Raw genomic sequence first — 23,882 nt, forward strand, 5'->3', positions numbered from 1 at the left:
TAAAAAATCGTTCTGCTTGCCTTACCACTGCTGGAGAGGGGGAGGGAGGGGTGGTGTAGGGGGTAGGAGATAATGTAAGAGTCTCATATGTTTTCTGCTATTGTAAATAATTCACCTTTAGTGCACTGGGACAAAAATGAATGAGCGCACCGTAGGAGTAGTGGATAAGATTCTTGACTCTGTGTTTAGATTTGTCTGTGGTTGACTTGTTACCCAGTCAGTTGTGCAGCGCTAGGAAATTTTTATTTGAGGTGTAGTAGCATGCAGCTGAGTTTTTTTTAAAGAATGAGATTTTTTCTGTGAATCTGGGAGAAGCTGATTAAAATACTTTATGACAGAGATGAAAATTTACATATTATGCTTTCTTATTTAGGTTATTAAAAATTTAAAGGTAATATTATAGTTTCTTTGTAATGAGGGAATTTTATAATTGTTAGAGTCTCCTTGTGTTGTGCAATCTTTTTGTCAATAATCATAGCTTGATTTCTCAAAAAAGATTTTCCATTAAGCAAAACCCACCTCCATGAGGGTTCTGAACTTTACTTACGTCACACGAAACACAAGTTTGTTTCTGACAAAAAAATTACAGCCGCTGCATCTGCTGATTTGTTTTTGCTTCCGAGCATGTCAGCACTCCAGACACAAGACACTTTTATTTCAGGGCATATCTTACCCTACATTCTTGAGCAAACAATGTTTAGCCAGGATTATCAGGTGTCGGTCCTAGCAAGTACATTAATTTTCAGCGAACAGTGTTGATAATTTCAAAGTTATTTTCTTCCGAGTAGAGCAGTAATTTATTTTTGCGAAAATTCTCAGTCTAACTTTGCACTTCACATCACCCATCTTTCATAATGTGCTCCGGTACAGACTTTCACTTACGTACTTTACATTGATGACACAGTTAGTTCTTTTTGCCATTTAATTAGATTCATCTTCTTTATTTCAATTTTTGCATTCTATGAGATTTAAAGTTTTATTTTACGGCACTGTTCACACACGCAACACAGCGCCAACGCGACGGTCAGTTTTGTTCAGCAACTGAATATGTTATCAAAAGTTCATGTTGCATGAGAAGACAGATTTCGAAATCATTATATTCGGTTTTCTCTTTTATACACAAAATTTTATACAAAGCTTACAAGAGACTGCTTACACTACGCTTGTCCGTCACCTTTTGGACTTCTCCTATGCGGTGTTGGTTCTACATCAGGTAATATTGACGGAAGGCATCGAAAAAGTTCAAAGAATGGCAGCTCGTTCTGTGAAATAGAGGAGAAAGTGCGGTGGATATGATACGCGAATTGGCGTGGCAATCATTAAGGGAAAGACGCTTTTCTTTGCGGCAGAACCTTACCATGAACATTCAATCACCAATTTACTCCTCCTAATGTGAAAATATAAATTGGTGATCCCTTGATGCCTCAGAATATGTCCTACCAACCGATCCCTTCTCCTAGTGACGTTGTGTCACAAATTCCTGTTCTCCCCAATTCGACTGAGCACCTCCTCGTCAGTTACGTGATCTACCCAACTAATCTTCTGCATTCCTCTGTAGCACCACATTTCCAAAGCTTCTGTTCTCTTCTCATCATCATCATCATCATCAATTAAGACTGATTATGCCTTTCAGCGTTTAGTCTGGAGCATAGCCCCCTTATAAAATTCCTCCATGATCCCCTATTCAGTGCTAACATTTGTGCCTCTTCTGATGTTAAACCTATTACTTCAAAATCATTCTTAACCGAATCCAGGTACCTTCTCCTTGGTCTGCCCCGACTCCTCCTACCCTCTACTGCTGAACCCATGTGTCTCTTGGGTAACCTTGCTTCTCCCATGCGTGTAACATGGCCCCACCATCTAAGCCTGTTCGCCCTGACTGCTACATCTATAGAGTTCATTCCCAGTTTTTCTTTGATTTCCTCATTGTGGACACCCTCCTGCCATTGTTCCCATCTACTAGCACCTGCAATCATCCTAGCTACTTTCATATCCCTAACCTCAACCTTGTTGATAAGGTAACCTGAATCCACCCAGCTTTCGCTCCCATACAACAAAGTTGGTCGAAAGATTGAACGGTGCACAGATAACTTAGTCTTGGTACTGACTTCCTTCTTGCAGAAGAGAGTAGATTGTAGCTGAGCGCTCACTGCATTAGCTTTGCTACACCTCGCTTCCAGTTCTTTCAATATGTTGCCATCCTGTGAGAATATGCATCCTAAGTACTTGAAACCGTCCACCTGTTCTAACTTTGTTCCTCCTATTTGGCACTCAATCCGTTTGTATTTCTTTCCCACTGACATTACTTTCGTTTTGGAGATGCTAATCTTCATACCATAGTCCTTACATTTCTGATCTAGCTCTGAAATATTACTCTGCAAACTTTCAATCGAATCTGCCATCACAACTAAGTCATCCGCATATGCAAGACTGCTTATTTTGTGTTCACATATCTTAATCTCACCCAGCCAGTCTATTGTTTTCAACATATGATCCATAAATAATATGAACAACAGTGGAGACAGGTTGCAGCCTTGTCTTACCCCTGAAACTACTCTGAACCATGAACTCAATTTACCGTCGACTCTAACTGCTGCCTAACTGCTTGCAAAAGTTTGACTCTTATTCCATAATCTCGTAGAACAGACAATAACTTCCTCCTAGGAACCCGGTCACATGCCTTTTCTAGATCTATTCTTTTCTCGTCTAAACTATTTATCGTCCATGTTTCACTTCCATACATGGCTACACTCCATACAAATATTTTCAGAAAAGATTTCCTGTCGCGTAAATCTATACTCGATGTCAACAAATTTCTCTTCTTCAGAAACGCTTTCCTTGCCATCGCCAGTCTACATTTTATATCCTCTCTGCTTCGACCATCATCAGTTATTTTGCTCCCAAAATAGAAAAGCTCGTCTACTACTCTAAGTCTCTCAGTTTCTAATCTAATTCCCTCAGCATCGCCAGATTTGATTCGACTACATTCTATAATTCTTGTTTTGCTTTTGTTGATGTTCATCTTATACCTTCCTTTCAAGACACTGTCTATTCCGTTCAACTCCTCTTCCAGGTCTTTTGCTGTCTCTCACAGAATTACAATGTCACCAGAAACCTCAAAGTATTTATTTCTTCTCCATGGATTTTAATTCCTACTTCAAATTTTTTGTTTGTTTCCTTTACTGCTTGCTCATTATACAGACTGAATAACACCAGCGATAGGCTACAACCCTGTCTTACTCCCTTCCCAACCACTGCTTCCCTTTCATTTGCCTCGACTCCTATAACTGCCACCTGGTTTCTGTATAAATTGTAAATAGCCTTTCGCTCCCTGTATTTTACCCATGCCACCTTCAGAATTTGAAAGGGAGTATTCCAGTCAACATTGTCAAAAGCTTTCTCTAAGTCTACAAATGCTAGAAACGTAGGTTTGCCCTTCCTTAATCTAGCTTCTAAGATAAGTTGTAGGGTCAGTATTGCCTCACGTGTTCCAATATTTCTACGGAATCCAAACTGATCTTCCCCGAGGTCAGCCTCTACCAGTTTTTCCATTCATCTGTAAGGAACTCGTGTTAGTATTTTACAGCCGTGACTTATTTAACTAATAGTTCGGTAATTTTCACACCTGTCAACACCTGCTTTCTCTGGGAATGGAACTATTATATTCTTCTTGAAGTCTAAAGATATTTCGTTTGTGTCATACATCTTGCTCACCAGATGGTACAGTTTTGTCAGGGCTGGCTCTCCCAAGGTTATCAGTAGTTCTAATAGAATGTTGTCTACTCCCGGGGCCTTCTGTCAACGTAGGTCTTTCAGTGCTCTGTCGAATTCTTCGCGCACTATCATATCTCCCATTCCATCTTCATCTACGTCCTCTTCTGTTTCCATAATATTGCCCTTAAGTACATCGCCTTTGTATAGATCCTCTATTTACTCCTTCCACCTTTCTGCTTTCCCTTCTTTGCTTAGAACTGGTTCTCCATGTGAGCTCTTGATATTCATACAAGTGGTTCTCTTTCCTCCAAAGGTCTCTTTAATTTTCCTGTAAGCAGTATCTATCTTACCTCTAGTGATATATACCTCTACATCCTTACATTTGTCCACTCTAGCCATACCTGCGTAGCTATTTTGCGCTTCCTGTCGATATCATTTCTGAGACGTTTGTATTCCTCTTTGCCTGCTTCATGTACTGCGTATTTATATTTTCTCCTTTCATCAAATAAATTCAATATCTATTCTGTTACCCAAGGGTTTTATTAGCACTCATCTTTTTACTTACTTGATCCTCTGCTGCCTTCACTATTTCATCTCTCAAAGCTACCCATTCTTCTTCTAGTGTATTTCTTTTACCCGTTCTTGTCAATCGTTCCCTAATGCTGTCTCTGAAACTCTCTACGATCTCTGGGCCTTTCAACTTATACGGGTCCCATCTCCTTAAATTCCTACCTTTTTGTAGTTTCTTCAGCTTTAATCTACTATTTGTAAACAATAGATTGTGATCAGAGTCCACATTGCCACTGGAAATGTCTTACAATTTAAAACCTGGTTCCTAAATCTCTGTCTTACCATTACATTGTATTGTATGGAACTGGGGACCTAGAAAAGAAAGAAAAGAAAAAGAAAAGAAAAAAAAAGTTGACTTGTTCCACCTCCACGAAGATCTCCTCAGCATGGATCTATGGAACGAAAAACTAATCTAATCTAATTTATCTAATCTAAATGACGGCAGGGCTTTGACCCGCCGTAGCCCGCAGTGGTACACAATCCCACAACAGGCTACAGCACTCCACTAATTCCACCGCCGCCCCACACCGAACCCAGGGTTATTGTGCGGTTCCGTCCCCCAGTGGACCCGACCCCCCTCCCCCTCCCCCCTTCCTCAGGGAACGTCTCACACTAGATGAGTGGAACCCCAATGTTTGCGTGGTAGAGTGGTGCACGCGTACGTGGAAAAAGTGTTTGCGCAGCAATCGCCTACATGGTGTAACTGAGGTGGAATAAGGGTTACCAGTCCGCATTTGCCGAGGCAGATGGAAAACCACCTTAAAAACCATCCGCAGACTGTCTGGCACACCAGTCCACGACACTTATCAGCCGGGTGGATTCGTGCCGGGAACCGGCACGCCTTCCTGCCTGGAAAGCAGTGCGTTAGATCGAACGGCTAACCGAGCGGCTTACCATTACATAATCTAACTGAAACCTTCCAGTGTCCAGGCCTCTTCCACATACACAATTTTCTTTCACGAGTCTTAAACTAAATGTTAGCTATGATTAAGTTATGCTCTGTGCAAAATTCTACCAGGCAGCTTCCTCTTTCATTCCTTAACGCCATTGCATATTCACTTATTACTTTTCCTTCTCTTTCTTTTCCTACTATCGAATTCCTGTCCCCCATGACTATTAAATTTTCATCTGCCTTCACTATCTGAATAATTTCTTCTATCTCATCATCCATTTCTTCAATCTCTTCGTCATCTGTGGATCTAATTGGCATATAACCTTGTACAACTGTGGTGGGCGTGGGCTTCGTGTCTACCTTGGCTACAATAATGCATTCACTATGCCGTTTGTAGTAGCTTACCCATGCTCCTATTTTTTATTCATTATTAAACCTACTCCTGTACTACCCCTATTTGATTTTGTATTGATAACCCTGTATTCACCTGAACAAAAGTCATGTTCCTCCTGCCACCGAACTTCACTAATTCCCACTATATCTAACTTTAACCTATCCATTTCCTTTTTTAAATTTTCTAACCTACCTACCCGATTAAGGGATCTGACATTCCACGATCCGATCTGTAGAGCGCCAGTTTTGTTTCTCCCGATAACGAAGTCCCCCTGAGTAGTCCCAGCCAGGAGATCCGAATGGGGGACTATACTACCTCCGGAAAATTTTCCCAAGAGGACGCCATCATCATTTAACCATACAGTAAAGCCGCATGCCCTCGGAAAAAAGTACAGCTGTAGTTTCCCCTTGCTTTCAGCCGTTCGCAGTATCAGCACAGCAAGCCGTTTGGTTAATGTTACAAGGCCAGATCAGTCAATCATCCAGACTATTGCCCCTGCAACTACTGAAAAGGCTGCTGCCACTCTTCAGGAACCACACGTTTGTCTGGCCTCTCAACACACCTCTCCGTTGTGGTTGCACCTACGGTACGGCCATCTGTATCGCTGAGGCACGCAAGCCTCCCCACCAATGGCAAGGTCCATAGTCAATATAGTACACCTTCCTATTACTAAATAAACTGTCGTAATCCATATTTATAGTTCCCTGACTTGGGTGTTCCATTCCCATCTTTGTGTCTATTTTTACTCTGAATCTTACTTATCTACGAATACTTGAATTTGTAAAGTGCTTTCATGGCGTCACTTCTTGTATAATTGGCTTATTGTCTGATAAAATATATTCAGTTCAGTTGTAGATCAACTCATTTCTGGCCGAGCCAATTTTGTATTTATTTTGTTCTTCTTAAAGTTGTTAAGAACAAACATATTGTTTTCCCCAGAAAATTCGGTTAAGATGTAACCTCAGTCATATTTGACATTACATCGGAAGTTTATAACTGAAGAAACGGTGTTTAGTTTTTGTCCTAATCTGCATTAAGTGAAGCCTAGAGTATTCATTCGTAGGCAATTTTTTAGTAGAACCGATTGATGTTTGTATGCAGTGTAATTAGTAATACCAAATAGCGTGAATGTTGCTTATAATCGACTTCTGCCCGTCTTCGGCGCAGTAATATAATCACAGGAAATAAATTTCATACATGATTTTCTGTTTTCTTATGCAAAAGCTTAAGACTTATCACAATGCATGTCAGTGTATTCTACAACTACATATTTTGTGCGAAGTTTATTATTACCTCTAATTCAGCAACGCAAGGGTGGTTCTGACTAGTACGCGTAGTCACGACTCACTCTGTAGATCCAAACGGGGCTACCAAGTGTAGGAAAGTCGCCGAGGGAGCAGACTCTACAAATAATTTGGGGGTGATATCCAAGCCGCATACGAGGAGGACTAACTGCAATGTCCTCGTCTGTACCACGATCTGTTTAATTCTATATCTGCAAAGTCAGTAACATTCATTCATTTACTTCAGGACATCAAGTAAGTTTGTTTTTCTTAAATAGATTTCAACCTCCTGGTATGGTGAAAGGTGAAAGTCATGGGAAGGCACTGGATATGATGATTTAACAAGTCGCTCAAATTCGCAGTTGCACATCGAGACGTGGACAATAGTAAGTGTTGGAATCGTTCTGTAGAGATGCTGACACATCTATCTTGTAGTGCTACCCACTACTTTTCTTGTGCATTTGGAGATGGGCTCATCGAGAGTTTACAGTGTCGACAAAGTCCCATAAATTGGGTTAACTAGGGTTAAATTGGGTTTACTGTCTCGACTGAGTTTAAGTCAGTGATCTGGGACGACAGGCCATGGTAGTGAATTCACTGGAATGTTCATCAAGCCACCTGCTTGCAACCAGAGATCGATGACATGTCCCATTGTCGTAATGAAAGAAGGCATCTTCGTCAAGGAGATGTCTGCAGCTCGTGGCCTAGTGGTTACTTGCTACCTCTAGATATGTGTTCTCAGATTGGATTCCTGGCCAGGTCAGATTTTTCCACTCAGGGACTGTGTGTTGTGTTGTCCTCATCACCATTTTATCGTCACTGACACACAAGTCACCGAATTAGCGTCAAATAAAAGTACTTGCACTAGGCAACCGAACTACCCCAGTTACGGTCTCCCGGGTTGCGGTATACCGGCCAATAATGTAATAAGATCATTTCATTTCATCAAGGAGGTGGTCTTCGAGAATGTCTACATGAGGTACACTCGTCATTGGTCACCGAACTCTGAATATGGAGCCTAACTGGGACGTTGTGAGTGCAGATAAACTATAACTGAGTTACTTACTGTCTGTACACAACCTTGTTGACACACAGGACGTGGGGCGTAGGGCTATTTCTCAGGCGCTGATCGTGCCGGTACAACTGCAACTGAGATACGTCAGATCATGCTACATGCTAGCACAGTCCACGCCAGCAGTTGAGCCCTGTACGGAGCACAGGGACTTGAGTTAGTCGGCTGTTGGGGCGTTTGAGCTGCCTTTGTCTTCGGATAGTCGTAATCGAAATGGCTTTCTGACGTCCCACATTCAAATCTGTGGCAATATGACCCACAGTAGACGGTCGAGGCTGTGCGGAGGTGACGTTAACTCCTTTTGTCAAACACTTGTGGCCATCCTGTGCGGTGGTTTACGCGCATGGAAACGTCAGTCTGCAATAACGGATATCATCCCTAGGCACTGTTGACCACGGAAACCCAAAATCTTGCGTAATGTCCACTATTCATTTAACATCAGTTATCATCCCATGTTCAGAGTCGGTTAACTCGCGACGGCCTGCTGCGATATCGTGTCTACACTTTCGCCCTTCTCCATACACAGCACCCTTCCGTGACTCTTTGCCTCTCAATCTACACTGCCGGAAAAAGGACTGTATTCAATGTTCAGTGGCACCAGGATATAATATATGCATACTGAGGAATTGTAGGGTTAGTGAATTATCTGTCAAGGTCATTGGCAATCAGATGGCGTTCGGGAGGCCTTGCTGTGCACCTTCTGACTTGGGTCTACAGGTGGTAACAGTGCTGAATTTAGAGATGAAACAGTGTTTGCAACATTCATTATAGGATACAACCATGTCCTACTGATAAGTATGTACTCCTGTTGAAGAGCTTCAGCCATTTGAACGGGGTCGCGTTGTAGACCTACGGGAGGATGGATGGACCTACCTACAGGTCGCCACACATGTTGGGCACAACGTAATAGTGGTGTGTCGATGATTCCAGCTGGGAGGATTTCTCCGTGCGGCGCGGTCGCCTGGGTCCACTGGCGGTCCCTGCACAGTGTTGGAGCGTGTGTGGAGCCGTCCGATAACTTCGAGCTTCGTGGCTCGCCGACCCAGGATGTCAAAGTTGAGTGTTGTCGTAAGTACCCAAGCCACGTCCGTTCATCTTGTGTCGTTCGTTCAGTGGTTTGGTGTTGGAGAGCTTTTCCTGTGAGCAACACCGAGTGTTTGTAGTGGTGAAGTCGAGCCGCCGTGCGGTGGAATTAACTATATTCGTTCATTACAATTCAAGTGCACCAGCGGAATTTTCTGCCTTGTGGCCTTTAGTGTTCCGGTTACCTGCCCTAACATAATTTCAGGCAGTGTCCTTTCCTCACCTGTTATCGCTGCCCAACACGGTGTATAGCTTTGACAGCTTAGTACATATTTCATTGTGGATAATCACGTCTGTAACAGTTTGGTCCTTGAGTTCATGTACCGATTGGTGGTTAGCAAGTCGTTTAGTCGGTCGGTCTGTGACTGTCTCTTAGTTCGGTTACCGACGGATCAAATGTAGTTGGGCCCACCACCTGTCTCATCTAAGTGAGCGTTAATGTTTCGAGGGTAGGCACAAACCCCCACCCCACCAGGAGGTGTCTGAGTGCCGTTGTCTATACCGTCCTTTTCATGGGTATTTAATGGTTTTTTGGTAATCTATTGTAGCCAATGCTTTAAAAGAAAATTTTTTTTATTCTGTTTTATGTAAATGAAGGGCCTTCAGCCCGTAAAGTAAGTTTTAATCCTGGGAAGTGGATATTTTGCTGAAAGTTACTGTTGTTGTGTTATCTTTTCATTTAGCGCGCTATCAGCCACTTAAAACTTAAAGGTTTAAGGTATTTTGAATTTTTGGAAAATCAAATGTGGACCTTCAGCAGCTTAAAATCTTATTCTTAAATTTAGTTATTGTCGTTGCGTTGCTTTTTCATTTAGTGAGCTTTTGGCCACTTAAAACTTTAAGGTTAAGGTATTTTTTGAATTTTGGAAAATCAACTGTGGGCTTTCAGTCGCTTAAAGCCTTATTCTCAAAATTTCCCCTTAAGCAAAAACACTGTGGCCTTCTGCCTTAAAAGATTTTAGTAATATATTTTATAATTCTGAAATTGAATTGTGGCCTTCAGCCGTTTCTATTGCACCTTGTATATGTTTGTTCTATCCAACTTTTGCCTTGAGACTTTCAGCCTAGCTGTGATATATATAAAATTATTTTGTTTGCAGTTTTAACTGCGTGTCTTCAGTCACTTGAAATTTATTTTGTTGATTTTTTAAGATTTCGTATTTGGAGGCCTTCAGCCATGAAAGAATTGGATTTGAAACTCCTAGTTGTAAGAGTTCGGCTATGTGCCGTTTTGATTTAAATGTGTTATTAAATTACAATAAAATACAATTTTGAAGTGAAACTGACCGCCACCTTATTTGGCCCTTTCCACAATCCTAATCACCTGTTCTGCCCAGCGGGTTTAGAGGGCGTTTCAGCACCGTTCCTGGAACTGTCGTCCGTTTATATCAATATACAAGTGACATCTGCGTGCTAATATTGTCTAACACACTCAAAACAAGCAGGTGTTTCACGAATAATGCTTGCAGCTTCAGCCATACGAGCAACCAGCTCTTCTGGAGTGTTTGTCGGTGTCTCGAAAACCGAACGCCATTACAGTCACAAGCTTGGGGAAGGAACACGCTGACGAGACATGTGCTAGAACATATCGGAGCATGTTGAGAAGCAGCTACGGAGAAGAGCTAAAGATTCAGATAGGGGAGATGTGTAAACCTGATTATTACTGTATCATATATGGCACCTACCAAGAGATTAAAGATTGGTACAAGCTAGAACAATACGGAGAACATCATCAAAAGAGACTGATGTCTTCACAAATTATGCCATACGTTCTTTTGGAGTTTTTGTAACGCTGTGAGTTTTGTGAGAAACCACGTTTCTCTGAGGCGTATATGCTATAAAGGAAATCTTAACTTGTAATGCAAGTGACTACCAATCGTAACATTCTTTAAAGGAAAGTGATCGATTGTCACGTAATGGTTAAGTGATGCCTCAAGGTTTACACAGTTCACTACGTAGTCGTCTGACGGGTATTTCCAGTTCTGGGTGTGCCTACTGCGCGCTGTAGGTTACGAGAAGCGTTTCACATAGGATTCTAGGTTTTTATTCGACACCATCGAATGAAGTTTGGCAATGGTGAAAGAAACTCAAGGTGTGCTTTTGAAATCCCTGTCTAACTGCCATCTTTTTTCATTGTTTCTCTGACTATAACGCAAAATTTTGTTTCTTTCTTACAGTATCTAACAGCGGTGCATTTCCATTCTTTAGACAAAAGTATTTGAAAATGCAGTGTTAGTTTTAAAATGTTAAAAAATATTCACATTATTAAAAGGACGGTTGTGCACTGATGCTAAAGCTTTTTGTTGTACATAAATTGCAGTAATTCACAAGAAAAACGCCTTTTGCATGCTGGAGCTACTGCAGTTTATGTACAGCTGCTGCCAAAGATGCTCACAACAGGAAACTTGCTTGATGTGTTTTGAAAACGTGTTGATTATGAAGTCGAAGTACAGTATTTCTTTTGACAAAAAACAGAAGTACGCTCACAAATGTATGATTCGCTGAAATGAGGATTAAAGTATCTATGACTATGTAAGGAGTGGAGTAAAAATAGGGTTGGTAGATTTCTTTCCAGGAATGAGTGGTATGTGAAAGTGGGGTATAGACAAGAGACGATAGTCATGAAAAACAAAGAAAGTCAAAGGGTGGGAAGGGAGAGGGATTGATGTAGAGAAGGCAGGAGGAGATTGTACCTAGTAGGAAGAATAAGTGCTGAAGCAGATTTTATTGTCCAGAAGAGGGAGGTTGATGAAGTTAAAATTGGGTAGGATAGAAGGGTATTTATGTGCAAGGTCAGTGGGATGCGTTGATACTGGTTCAGCAGTATTGCAGAATTGATAACTAAAGAGAAGAGCTGTGGGGTTGTTTGTGTCGAGTTTGCAGCATGCATTACAATTACAGAGGTGTTCATTGAAGACAAGGAGGAATGTGAAAGACTGACAATTCGTGTGGGAAAAGTAGAGAACGCAGAAAGCAAGACGGAGTACGTAGCACTAACTGATTTGAAGGATTTGCTGGAAGTTGAATGGATTGGAGGGTTAGTGGATGGACTAGGAAGGCACACTGGAATCAAGGACTGATAGATGTGGAAAATGGTGGAAAACAGGCTAGAAAGTTGTTTTGTGCTAATCTGATTGTGTAGGCTTCCGCGGCCAGTCACTTAAAATGAAATTTTTCTGAGTATGGTTGCGCATCACATTGTAAATGACTATCACCGGTGAAACTGACGTTTCGGCCACGGTTATAGTTGCCTTACTCTGGGTCTGCTAGTACAAGAAGACCCAAAAGACGAGAACAGTGACCGTGGCCGAAACGTTGGTTTCATCAGTGATAGTTACTTACCACAACCTGAAAACTTTCGTGTTAATTCCTTCATGCTGTGTTGGGTGGTTAGTAAGTGTGATTTTTATGTTGGTTGGTAGTCGAGGGTTAGCCCACGGCATTTTGTTGTATTTGTTATCGTATGTGGCGATCATAAATCGTTAGCTAAAAGTCGTGGGAGCGGAGACTGCGTGTGGTTCATATTATAATTATTGCCAGTGGTTTGGAAGGGTTTTTCTTGCAAATCCACTAGCTGCACTAGCATACAAGCTGGTCGATATGGACTGTTGGAATTCGTGGGAAAGCATGTCATCGACGTACTGAAGAAGAGAGATATAAAGTAGTGTTTAGGCATATCGACCGTGCAGAGAATGTACAGAAGTGAAGAGAAGGAGCACCCTTGGAGCAAAAACACAGTGAGATCCAATATATACCAATTGCCGTCTTAATGGTGACATAGGATGAGCGACTGGATAGAAAAAAAAAGCAGTGAGGTGGTAATATTCAAGCAAAAGTGCAAATGTATTGAGATCGAAAAGGGAGCCAGAATCCCAGACAACGTCATAGGCTTCACAAAGCAACAGAAAAGTGTAAGATTTTCGGTTATAAAGTAGTGGAACAAGAAATGACTGTGGTGTGGGTGTATGTCAGAGAAGAATTTCGAATGATAGCCACGATAGGGCAGGTCCTCATGGATAGGTAGGGAAAGGTTTTATTGGAAGACCTTAGTTAACTTCAAAATGAGGCTGATGAGATTTTATGAAATGTGTGCGAAAAATGCCATGTGGCTCCGGGGTAAGTGAAGCTGGGAAAGGTAATTTACTGAACTACTCATTTATGTTTGAAAAATATATTTCTTAGATGAATGACATTGTTTTATTAGTTCTCGATTTTTAGTTAGAATTTCATAAGAGTTATCGAAAGAGCCCATATTAAATTTTACGTTGAACGTTGCACGGGGCGTGGAGTCTTTGAGTAACAATGTTTTCGATGTCTACATGGTATTCACCAAGGACAATATTCGTTCGGTAGGTCCGTTCGTCCCTGGCAAGCAGAGAAGATACTGGAAGATGGCCGAGTAGTTTTTGTATGGTATTTACCATTGGCTTGGTTCAAATGGCTCTGAGCACTATGGTACTTAACTTCTGGGGTCATCAGTCCCCTAGAACTTAGAACTATTTAAACCTACCTAACGTAAGGAAATTACACACATCCATGCCCGAGGCAGGATTCGAATCTGCGACCGTAGCGGTCGCGCGGTTCCAGACTGTAGCGCCTAGAACCGCTCGGCCACCCCGGCCGGCTTTTACCTTTCTTTAAGTTTGTTCGTACTGCTCATCAGCTCCTCCCATCTGTTCAGAACATTGTAGCCCATGCAAGTTGAGATGCAGCTTACTTCGTCGAATAATTTACCTTCGACTAACGTTGTAGCCGTCGTATCCATCTGAACCCGTAACTGTCGACGCGTCTGCTCTACGTCAACCCATTTCAGACTTCGTTTAACTTAATCCAATTATATGTTTCGAATTCACTGTACTGATGAATATATTTCTGTAGGTACTGGATGCAGATATGATAAATGAAACATATATGCCTCTCCTCTATCAAAATCAACATGGGTTTCGCAAACAGAAATCTTGCGAAACTCATACAGCTTGTTCGTCCATGAGATCCAGTGCGCCGTAAACAAAGGCGCTCATGCTGATGTCTTGTTCCTTGACTTTCCGAAGGATACAGCTCCGTGCCGTCCTTTAGTTCACAAAATACGAACTTGCCAAGTATTGGAACGGATTTGTGTTTGGATATAGGATTCCCTTGCAGGTATAAGTCAACACGTCGTTCTTAACGGGTCAATAGCGACAGATGGAAAGGCAATTTCGGGAGTGCCTCAATGAACTGTTGTATGACTGCTGCTGTTTGCAATATACAGCGCCCGGGAAAAAGACCTGCCTTATTTCAAGAGTTAGTTACAAACAAACAAACAAACAAAGATACAGACAAAATACCCTTATTCGCGAACAACAAATACTATCGATTTTACATCAGTTGGCTCTAAAACTTTATGTCCAGTAAACGGGTCTTCCATTGCTGACACATTGACGAAGCCTTTCGCGGAAGATGTCCATATTTTTTCGGGTCATTTCCGACCGAATGGAAGCTATTTCCTGAATGATTGAGTTCTTAAGTGCCTGCAGTGTTATTGGGCGATATTTGTTCTCTAGAGCCACAAAGTGTCCCCAAAGAGAAAAATCGCATGGCGTTAAATCAGGTGATCTTGGTGGCCAGTTCCCACGCGAAGAGAAAAGCCGTCCAGGAAACAACTCTCTCAAAATTTTTAGAAAACACCGACAAGTGTGAGTTGTGGCTCAATTTTCTTGGAACCAGACTTCTCCCTCTTCGCAGTCCCCGACAAACTGGCTTAATTAACATCGCAGGAAGGTCTCTGTAATGTGACAGTAGCATTTGAATTAATCGTTGCCGTTATGTCATCTTCTTCGAAAAGTACGGATCATACACACCAAATTCAGCAACGACGCGTAGAACTGTCGCACAATGGCTGTGAAATGGCCGTTAGAGCAGTTACTGAGGGTTTTCCGCTGCCCAATAGTGTAAATTTGTTTGCTTACAGTAAATGACAAGTGGAAGTGGGCCTCATCCTTTGAAACCAAAACAGCGCCAGGGGGAATTTTGGAAGATTTGGAAATTTGTGGTAAGGTCTTATGGGACCAAACTGCTGAGGTCATCGGTCCGTAAGCTTACACACTATTTAATCTAACTTAAACTAACTTACGCTAAGGACAACACACACACCCACGCGCGAGGGAGGAATCGAACCTCCAACGAGGGGATCCGCGCGGACTGTGGCAGGGCGCCCCCTAGACCGTTCGGCTACCCCGCGCGGCTGGGGAATTTTCTGAAGAACTTCTCCAGACACTGATCGGAGAGTTTCAAAATCTCACTCACTTAATTCTTGGGTAATTGTCATTTTACATAGGTACATGTGATGATATTCGTGCAGGATTCTTCTTGCACTGCTATCAGACAGTCACAGGGCAACCGCATGCTTAAGTACTGAACGCTTTGACCATTGCTGGACGTACGCTATCACACGCGTCACATTTTCCGGCATTGTTGCAGTTCAAGGTCGGTCAACAAATTTTCTTTTCAGTGCTGAACATGATGCTATAAAGACCGATACTCAAACTCGAAACTTCTTCTATCAGGAACAGAATCACGCCGGCCAAGGTCAAGCCGAATGCGAAATGCTCGCTGAGTATTAATCACGGAACCACTGTTACGAATAAACTCCTCCACAACAAATGCACGAAGCTCACATAGCCAAGCCATTGCGTCTACTAAAAATGGCATGTATGTACACCGCTATCGATCGGTACCCTCTCAAAAGCTCAGTATCCCCACCACAACTCACACAGTAACCTCTCCAAATACGGAAGGTCTTTTCGTACGTTAATAATTTATCGGGTAGCTTTGCAAGTTGTGCTGCTGACTTTGGGAACGTAGCAACGCAAAAAGACGGCAGCGATATTCAGGAAGACCTGCAGAGAATTGACAATTGGTGCGGGGATGGCTGTTGACCCTAAAAGTAAGTAAATGGAACGTATTGCGCATACACGCGACGAGCTCCACTAACGTTCGATTCACTATTAATGACAAACCACTGAAAACAATAACTGCCGTGAAACACACAGAAATAACCATATGGAGCTATCTGAGGTGGAATGACCATATAAAAGAAATAGTAAGAAATGCAGATGCCAGAATGAGATTCATTGGGAGAATCATAAGGATATGTAATTCATTAAAAAAAACGGCTTATGAAACACTTCTTCGTGCAGTTCGTGAATACTGTTTATCAGTCTGAAACCCTTAGCGAGTAGGAGTATTAGAAGAGATAGCGAACATACAACGAAGAGCGACGTGTTTCGTTGCAGGATCGTTTATTCGGCGCTAGAGCGTCGAGGAAATGTTCAACTCCAGCGCCAGACGCTACAGCGTTGTCCACCGCGGAGAGGTTCATTGTTGCTATTTCGAGAGTGTGCGTTTCAAGAATTGGGCAAGACCTTACTTCCTCCCACATACGTCTCGCGAAGTGATCAAGACGAGAAAATCAGAGAAATTATGTGTCATGCGGATCTTTACCGACAATCATTCTTCCCATGCGCCATTCGTGAGTAGAACGGAAAAGAACCAGAAGTTTCCTCAGCCACACTCCGTAACGTGGTCTGCGGAGAATAGACGTAGATAAATTCACTTCTGTCTACTTTCCCTCTCTCCACAAGATTTGTATGCTCGAAGAAATGTCATCATTTTCTACATGGTTTGTGTACTTGTATTAAACCCACGAACTTGTGGGAAATTTCCATAAGGTTACTTTTATCCCCTTGCAGAATTTTAACGGAATCGTTAAATATTACAACTCGAAAATGTACAAGTTTTAACCACACCTCCGAGTTGACTATGGGGTAATACAGCAGGTTACTGTTCTTGCAATAAAAGACGAGATTTAAAAGACGAATACACTTGCAAGATTTTCTCAACTGCAGGCAAACAAGTAAGCCATCTCGATTGTTTGTATCCCAACATTTTTTAGTGTTGCATCTCTGCTCCTACGCAAAAAAGAAAATTATTTGCGTGATTCTACAACCGCTGTATATGTATATAAAAGTATCTCTGAAAAGATGGGCATACAGAAATTTGGATAGTATTGTGTGCATTATGTGGCATGCTGTCCACATTCTCTTCACAAGCCCCCTTGAGGAAAAAGAAAATGTTAGATTGTCCTTCACGCCGAACTGTGCCAAAATTTGTACTATTATTATTTGTGCAAATTCCAGTCACTTTCTCTTTAAGATTGTGCATTTCAAGAATATACATTGAAGAATGATGTACAATGATTCCGGTTTTGGAATGTAAATTCAGGAGATCTAATATTTTGATGCTAATACCGGTTGTAATACACTCGCCATTGCGAGTTTTTGAAGGAAATTGTATTATATATCTGTATATAAGCCAGTGAACAGACAATTCATGTTACGAGAAGAATTTAACTGACACAAAAATCAATAAAAGATTGCTCATTTCAAGAAGGTAAGTGTTTATTCCACAATTGACGTATACTTCAATTATGATCTATTAATGAATACCAGCTCGAGAACATTTCCGATGGGAGCGTTCAGTTTTAATCAAATAGTTTGCTGCTTTCTTCGGAAAAGGAGTAATTTCACGGATCATTTAAATCCACCAATGTTGAACTTTTCTAAGAACTGAAAGCAAAGATTAGATTAGATTAGATTTACTTTCATTTCAACTGATCCGTAGTAAGGAGGTCCTCCAGGATGTAGAACATGTCAGAAAAACAATAATACATTACAAATATTTACAACTGAAACAAATAAGCTAATGTACCTTCCACAGGTCTCAAGTGGAATGATCGTCATTTTTTATATGAACACTATATGAAGGAATCATTTTACAAACACTAAAGCACTGAATTTAAAATAAATTTTTTTTAGTTATGAGGTAATAAACATGTAATAGAACTACTACAATACTTATTTACAATTTAAACGTCCCCTTAGAAAAATTGTACAGGACTGTGCTTAAACTGACACACAATATTTTTTAGCGCAACGCAATCTGACTTTCAATAATCCCTACAGAAGAATGGCCCTGACTAACATTAACCTATACCTTTCACAAATCACTTACCTCACAAAAATCTTCGTTACTCGAGCTACTGCAATACAGCGAGCGCCACTACTGCCAGCTAAATAAAAGATTCAAACCACTGAAGGCACTAACTACTGATAGGCATAGCTAGCAAATGAAAGATTTTGATAGAGAACAAACAATGTATTTACCTCAATAGTGTTCAAAAGTCATAATGTATATAGCAGTTCATGATATCCAGTATTACAAATTTCAAAACTCCGCCATCTCTCTCCCCACATCTACCACTGCTGGCGGCTCACCTCCAACTGCACAACGCTACGCGCTGTTAACAGCCAACTGCCCAACGTTACAATGGCGAGTATTACAACAATGCCAACCAGCCACAGACTGCACACAGCACAGCCAGTGATTTTCATACAGAGCGCTACGTGGCGGCGGCGTTACCAATATAAGAACCTAAACAGCCTACTTACACAATGAACACATTACTACACTGAATTGGTGCAGAAGCTAGATCATTTGGTTCTACTGAGAAATTCATCAATGGAGTAGAAGAAGTTGGCCACCAATAAATCCTTTATGCTTTTCTTAAACTGAATTTCATTAGTTGTTAAGCTTTTTATAGCTGCTGGCAAGTTATTGAAAATGTGTGTTCCTTAATAATGCACACCTTTTTGTACAAGAGTAAGTGACTTCAAATCCTTGTGAAGATTATTCTTATTTCTAGTATCGATTCCATGAATTGAGCTGTTGGTTTGAAAAAGTGATATATTTTTAATGACAGAAAATAAATGTATTGGGAAGCAGTAGTTATAATCCCTAGTTCCACAAAGAGGCTTCTGCAGGATGTTCTTGAGTTCACACCACATATAACTCTTACTGCACGTTTTTGTGCTATGCAACAGAGCCCAGACGAATATTTCTCCACAACTTTTATTAACACTTTCAGCTTCAGTACAGCGTCTGCAGCAGCTGGAGCAGATCGCTACAACAACGAAAGTGTGTAGTGTGAAAGCAGTTTCACACATCGCCCTGTATCAGACCAGCGGTGTAGGTATTCAACACAACAGAACACACACAGTCACTCATACATATAAAGACAAACACAAGGTGGTGTGGGAAACATATAGAGAGAGACACTCACTCAATGTAAGTGCTCATCAGAGTGAATTTATAATATACATGCCTTAACATTGGAGAGAGGAGGCATTCTAGAGACATGACGTCAAAGCGAAATGGCAATATTTTTCCGAACATAAGCAATACAGTTTAACATCGGACCATGACTTCTGCGTACAAGAGGAATGGTATCAGAGCGATGGTAAACTGCAGTAAGACTGTTACATCTCCACTGGCTACTGATCGTAATGTTTATTTCCTCGTAAGATGTCACTGTCTTTTCGTATGTATTTTCTGCTGTCGGCGATCATTTTATAGGGCTGTTACGAACCATCATTGGACATGAATTTCGTAAACAGCAGGTTCATACACCTCTGGAACCTATGTTGTGTTTTTGTTACAAAGAATCGATGTTTTCTTTGGTATGCAAGGTAGTAGTTTTATCACTTTACAATTTGTCACCATAGATTATTGTAGAGAAACTTGTGTGGAGAATATATGCCATGCGCTGGGGATGTATTTCTTACATTGGATTATTAACAGCGCTACATTCCACACGAATGGAAGCCGCATCACTTTTGATTTATAGTGTGTTTTAAGTGCAGAACCGTGTAGCCCTAGAAGCCCATCTGTTTATGTTCGACGGTTATTTCTCCCTTACCAAAACCTTCTTGGTACTGATCTCAGACACTATAACAATATTTCTGCATTGATAGCTCATTTGATTTATGTAAAAAGCTTCATAATACATCCGCCTCGCACTTCATCATGCAGAAACCATGCACTTCTTCTTCAAAACCATCTGTTACATCACCACAGCATTCTCGTATCTACTATAAACCGATAAGGGGTGCTAACCTACTCGACATGCGCACATCTGGAGAGATCTTGTGCACTTGGATGGGCGCCGTGAGTGAGACTGGTGCCGAACAGTGTACACTGAATGGCAGTTACAGACCTGTGTCGCTCTTTTCCTTCACGAGACGTGGAATGTTGCGGTCTACTTCTGGTCAGCTGTAAATTAAATCGGCGACAGTGTTGCAGGGAGTATTGATCAAAGACAATGCGAAGAGAACTTTCAATCACTAACTTTATCCTAAGAATGTGAGAATTCTCTGTGACTCCCATCCGCATACGGAAAGATGGGCAATCTCAATGGTAACTTGCACCCTATGAATGAAGTGCTAAAAATATGTAGATCACTGTGGGGTATACTTTGGTGTACATGTTCGAGAAATAACAATGAATGGACGTACCGGACAGTAATCTATCTACGTTCGCAATCTACATTCATGCTCCTAAATTAAGGATAATGCTGAGACATGGTGAAACAACGCGCTGGTGGGCGGTTTGCGGGTTTAAATCAGCTCGGGGTATGACCATGCGGTGCATTTGACCTGCGGTCGTCGCACGGTGGCGCTAGCAGCAGTTCACATAAGCAGAGCTCTGTTGGTGCATGTCAGAGTAGAGTGCAGCGAGTAAGTGTGCAGACGTTTTTAGACGTTCTAATGGTGGCTGTGTGTTGAAAATGGCTCAAAGAACACATACTGATGACGTTATGAGGGGTAGAATACTAGGGCGACTGGTGGCTGGTCAAACACAGCAGGTCGTAGCACGGGCCCTACATGTGCCTCAAAGTGTAATTTCAAGATTATGGCAATGATTCCAGCAGACAGCAAACGTGCCCAGGCGCTACAGTACGGGACGTCCACAGTGTACAACACCAAAAGAAGACCGATATCTCACCATCAGTGCGCGCAGACGGCCACGGAGTACCGCAGGTAGCCTCGCTCAGGACCTTACCGCAGATGCTGGAGCAGTTGTCTCCATACACACACTCCACAGACGACTGCACAGACATGGTTTATTCGCCTGGAGACCTGCAAGGTGCATTCCACTGACCCCTGGTCACAAAAGAGTCCGACAAGCCTGGTGTCAAGAACACAGTATATGGTCATTGGAACAGTGCTCCCAAGTTACGTTCACGGACGAGTCCAGGTATAGTCTGAACAGTGATTCTCTCCAGGTTTTCATCTGCCGTGAACCAGAAACCAGATACCAACCCCTTAATGTCCTTGAAAGGGACCTGTATGGAGGTCGTGGTTTGATGGTGTGGGGTGGGATTATGATTGGTGCATGTACACCCCTGCATGTCTTTCACAGAGGAACTGTAACAGGTCAGGTGTATCGAGATGTCATTTTGCACCAGTATGTCCACATTTTCAGGGGTGCAGTGGGTTCCACCTTCCTCCTGATGGGTCATAACATACAGCCCCACCGAGCTGCCATCGTGGAGGAGTACCTTGAAACAGATGATATCAGGTGAATGGAGTGGCCTGCCTGTTCTCCAGGCCTAGACCTCATCAAGCATGTCTGGGATGCTCTCGGTCAACGTACTGCTGCACGTCTTCAAACATCTAGGACACTTCAGGAGCTTCTACAGGCACAGATGCAAGAATGGGAGGCTATACCCCAGCAGCTGCTCGACCACCTGATCCAGAGTGTGCCAACCTGTTGTGCGGCCTGTGTGCGTGTGCATGGTGACCATATCCTATATTGATGTCGGGACACATGCGCAGGAAACAGTGGCGTTTTGTAGCATTTTTGTTTCGGGACGGTTTTCTCAACTTATCACAAATACCGTGGACTTACAGACCTGTGTCGCATGTGTTCCCTATGTGCCTATGCTATTAGCGCCAGTTTTGTGTAGTGCCACGTTGTGTGGCACCACATTCTGCAACTATCCCTAATTTATGAACATGAGTGTAGCATATGACACTCACATATTAGGGGAGGGGCAGTTTAGTGATGACACAGAAATTGGGAAGCATGCTGCTGTGTCATTGTTTGGTGTTCAAGTTACAGAAAAAACTAAAATACTATAATTGTGGTGCTTATCACTGTACATTGACGGCGTCTTTTCCATCCCATCCATCCACTGGTACACTGCTGATTACCACATAATGACTGACTGACATCACTTGTTTGAGGTGGAGAAAGAGCCTTGGTGGAAGAGCAACACCTTCTACGGATGGCCAGCACTGAAACAGTGATCACATACATGACTACAATATGAGAGATCTATCGAAATGGAAGACTGAGCCATCTGCTACACCATCACTGTGAAAGATGAGTTTACACGTAGAGAACACCAATCGCCATCAAATAGCTGTTGGGACACGCTCCACATTGCAGCTAAGCACTTCCAGTTTCCTTGTGTTGTGACAGTCTTTTATTTCAATCATCCAGCGTGACAATGTATCGTGGGAGCAGCAGCAACATGATTTACAATGTGCAATATACAGTTTTCTGTGAGAGGTAATGGATCAAAACTTGTAAATGTCAGTTTGGAACCTGACACAGACCTCGAAATGTATGGCGGTGCACAAAGCTGTAATAATACACTGTTTGGACGTCTTAAAGTGGAAAAAACAATGTATTAGACAACAAATCAGGAACACTCTCTTGCGACTGGTAGTCTGTGGGATATGAAGCTCCTACAGTACAGACGATGAAACTTTACACTGGTCTGTGCAAGCAACTTTGATCACTTGCCACCTGCTATAATTGGCCAATACCTGTATATTCAATAGGATTACACATTTTCTCAATGTAAGCACAGAGAGGGTATTTGTTTTGGTTGTATCACAACAGAGATATGTGATAAAATCTTGTCAAGTTCTCTGTCGTATGAAGTTAACGGTGCTTTTATAGTTTGTAGCTTTTCTCTGTTGGATGGTACAAAATAAGGATCTTGGAATGTTTGGGCGATAGACATGAATGCATCCTGAGGGACGCAGATCTCCTTCAGACTGCAGTGCCAGTATATAGTTTCAAAAAGAATAGCAGTGCAGTAGGAAAACCCTTGCCCTTCTTCCAGTCCTTCTTCCAGTTCCTCTACTGTCTTTTACACTAGCTTCAGTTGCAGGAGAAAACTTCATTTCGAGCTGGCCTCATACATCGTACACCATTGGTGGAGCTATGACAAAATGTCCCCACTTCCACCGAGTGTTCCAACGGATGGTCCTGTCGCATTAATGCAGCTCACCCTGTTTCTCCACTGGTTGCAGCAGGTCTTAGATATAGGGCTCCCTGACTTCTGGTCAGTTCCGACTTAAACTGGGATGACCATTTGGATGAAGCTACAGGGATGGCGAGGCAGAGACTGAGGAAAAGTTTCAAGATGCAGAGGGACTGTCTAAAGCCACATTGGATTTTTGCTGTAGCAGATAGGTTCGAAATCAGTTTAATTAATTAGCCTATCAATCTGACATCAGTGACCTGCTGCTTGGTGGGTGGAGGTGATGGTTAGGGCACCATGGATATGATTCTTGACTTGGCGTTTTTTTTGTGACGATATGTTTGAATGATATTTGATTCTCTCACCTACACAGGGAGGGACGACTATCATAATAAAATCAGATGTATTAATCAATTTAAAAAAGTTATACATAGCATAAACCTGATATTTACAACTTCTCTGTGCTGTTACCTTAAGACACTTCGTACTTGGTGAAGCGTTTGGTTACCTTAAGAGGAAATCAAAGTGAGGAGGCGCTCTGCGACAGAGGTAGGTCTTAACACTTCATCAGGAGCCAAAAATGAGTTTAATATTCTAGTCCTGTGATACATGTAATAGCAGATAAGCAAAGATTTTTTCCTACCTGATGAGAAAGTACAAAGAGAAAAAGTAACCTATGCCATGCCGTTACATAATTTTCAGAACACGTGACGATACTT

Source organism: Schistocerca piceifrons, chromosome 2 (assembly GCF_021461385.2).
Source record: "Schistocerca piceifrons isolate TAMUIC-IGC-003096 chromosome 2, iqSchPice1.1, whole genome shotgun sequence".
Lineage (NCBI taxonomy): Eukaryota > Metazoa > Arthropoda > Insecta > Orthoptera > Acrididae > Schistocerca > Schistocerca piceifrons.